This window comes from Musca domestica, unplaced genomic scaffold (genome assembly GCF_030504385.1).
Source record: "Musca domestica strain aabys unplaced genomic scaffold, Musca_domestica.polishedcontigs.V.1.1 2, whole genome shotgun sequence".
Classification (NCBI taxonomy): domain Eukaryota; kingdom Metazoa; phylum Arthropoda; class Insecta; order Diptera; family Muscidae; genus Musca; species Musca domestica.
Window position 1 is genome coordinate 28,527,355 of NW_026712249.1, and position 3,206 is coordinate 28,530,560.

Sequence of the window (3,206 nt, forward strand, 5' to 3'; positions counted from 1 at the left end):
TTAAACATTTAATTTATTACATTAAGATTGGAATTTAGAATTAAATATAGGCATCTTTACGACCAAATTGTAAAGCTTGTTATACAGAAAGGAAAAAATCGATATGCATCTATCGTATCGTAATTTAAGTATTCTGAAATATTAATGAAAATTTATAATCATTTAATTGGTTAATTAAGTTGAATAGTTAATTTCTAATAACTTTCCGCGTGCGAATCAAACGATCGGCCATAAGCATACAATTAACTACGGATTGAATGGTTGTGGTGCTGGTGGGGATGATGCAAGTTGTGTCACATTGACTTTCTTCCAAAGCTGGTGGGACAAAATAGAAAAAAAAAGCGTCGTCTAAACAAAAACCCATTCTGATGGATTGCAATTATTTACAATTGTTTCGATTCGTCAAAACTAATTAAAATTGAATTCATTTGCTAGATGTTTTCATAACAATGCGAGCCGGCCAATTAATTAATTGATAGACCGACCGCCTGAGTGAGTGATTTAGATAAGACATTGAATGGATAACATATTCCCCCGGGGGCACGTCAACATCGTAAACTTGGAGTTTTTATTTCATTTTTGCAACCATAATTCACAATTTGAGTATTCATCTATTCAATGTTAGATGGGAATTTTTTAAATGTAGTTATAAAAAAAGACACTTGTTTCTTTATTCGCAACTCGAATGACGTCTTAGAAAATTTTGTTATTTTCTTTTTTTAATAATGTAAGATATTTCTATTTGATGCTTACGACATTTGCCGCAATGTTGTTACAGCTTGTATTTCACAACTGGAGCATGGGAACAAAGCGTTATAGTCTTTGACTTGCCGCCAGGCATAGTGATCGATACCAAATGTAAGAATTTAATCTCGGGTTTTGGGACAAGCCTTGTTCGAAGTTTCTTACTTTCGCCTAGGCAATGAACGACCTTCAAACATGGTTTGATTATCATACAAGGTAAGATGAAAAAACTGCTACCAACTTCAGACTGCTGGCATTTCTAAGCCACTTTTCCGACAGCTGTTAAAATTTTTCCAGTGACAGCTATTGTTTACAAGCGTACAAAAGCATTTTGGTGAGAATTTTCCAGATTTTTTTTTTATATTTGGCTGGAAAACCGCATGTGGCTATCGTTAGAGCACTCCAGCATTTAAATTTAATTAAATCTTTTGTCTCGTACCATCGCTCGTTACCGTGATACTGGTAGCGTAGCCCGACATCGAGGAACTGGACGGAAGAAAACAGCAACATCAGCAGAAATGCTTCGAAAAGTAAAGAAGTGACTTGATCGAAACCCGCGCCACAGTGGCCGAAAAATGGCTCGTGAGATGAAGATATCGGAATATTCCATTCAGCAAATATTTGAAAAATGAGCTCGGGTTAAAGCCATTGAAATTCCCAAAAGTGCAAAAACTTACACCGCAACAGAAAGAAATAGACTCAAAAGAGCTAAAGAGTTGCTTCGCTTGGCCGAAAGTGGTGAACTGCCGAATTTGATTTTTTTCCGATGAGAAAACATTCGATGTCCAGCAGTTTGTAAACAAACAAACTGATCGTGTTTACTTGGCAAAGAGATCAGCTGAGAATGTGTACCTTCGGTTGGCCACCGGAACTCAAGCGCCGGCCATGGTGATGGTGTGGGCCGCCATAACAGCCAATGGTCGCTCTCCGCTCTTATTAATCGACCGTTGCGTCAGAATAAATGCCGAATATTACCGCGAAAATATTCTGGAGGATGTATTAAAGCCTTGGGACGCAAACATTTTGGCCGCAGACCTTGGACATTTCAACAGGACTCAGCACCATCGCACTCAGCACGCGCCACCAAAGAAGGGTTACAAAATGAGGTTCCTCGCTTCATTTCCAACGCACAATGCCCACCAAAATCTCCGGATACCAATCCGTTGGACTATTGTGTCTGGAGTATTTTGTAACGAAGGGTTAGCACCAAAAATAACAAAGTGTCGATCACCTCAAGCAAGCGCTTCGCCGGGAATGGGCCAAAATACCACAGAGCAACATTCGGGCAGCGGTTTCACTGGCCGTGGGAAGGCCATAATTCGTGCCAAAGGCGATCAATTCGAAAAAATCTAAACTTATTCTAAAATTTGATGCTATTTCCGACATTTAAATTAATTTCAATTCCGACAATAAAATTAAAAAAAAAAAATAATAAAAATTATGGCTTTTAACTTTGTTTCAGTTTTTTTATTTCACCCTGTAGATCTCTGTAGTTATTAATGTGCAGCTACTTACTTTGTTAAACGAAACAAAATTGCAATCTTATATTTTGATTTATTATTTTTTATTATTTGTTCATTCTTAGAATATATGCAAATAAATAATTAATAAATTGTTTGAATACTTCATGTATTATAAACAATATTTTTATTACGGGATTTTCTTCTATATGTTGGTTATATGTTATGTTCTTTATGTATATATGCTGCATGTATAGGTCTAGTATTCGTAATTACGGTTGTTCGTTTCATATAAATATCGAAAAATATTTAATATTATTCAATAAACTGGGATATATAATATATATATGTAAGTGGGAGAGGACACACAATTGTTGTAGATAATTTTTTTGTCTGTATATATATAGAAAATTGATTATAATAACGCATTATTAAAGAATTAAAGTCATCATATAATTGGGTATTGTTATAGGGCGAGGGTAGGGTAGAGAAGAAAAAGTTGCCAACATTTAAACATACAAAGATTTGAAGGGGAAAAAATGGAAATTTTGGCCGAGGGTCATCATTATCATCATCATAGAACAACATTCATTCATTCATTGCATAGCTATTGCTTCCGTATATTATTAGGCTTGTGGCTGTTTCGGTTTTGATATTAATTATAATAATATATAATTACAGTTACAATAAATAATTACTTAAATATACATATGTGTATGGTATAAATTTTTTATAACAAATAATATTTCCGTTTTTCTGTTTTTTTTTTTTTTTTTTTTTTTGTTTTTCAAATATCATACAAACATCATAACAATTTTTTGTGTTTATCATAAAACTAATTAAAATATAAATGTGGGTATCATTTTTGTTTTTTTGTTAGAAATTTTAGAGAGAAATAGAATACCACTACAGATTTACACCATGCTGCTAATAGGGGGAAAAATATTAAAAAAAATATATAATATAATAACAAAAATTAATAAGAAAATAATGCTTCACAAC

General features: G+C 33.7%; 1 protein-coding gene across 1 annotated transcript in view; it reads left to right on the forward strand.

Annotated features, from left to right (window-relative positions):
• The window catches only part of LOC101897172 (DNA topoisomerase 2-binding protein 1), a 71,945-nt gene that overhangs the window by 44,655 nt on the left and 24,084 nt on the right, over nucleotides 1-3,206 (forward strand). The window lies entirely within an intron of this gene.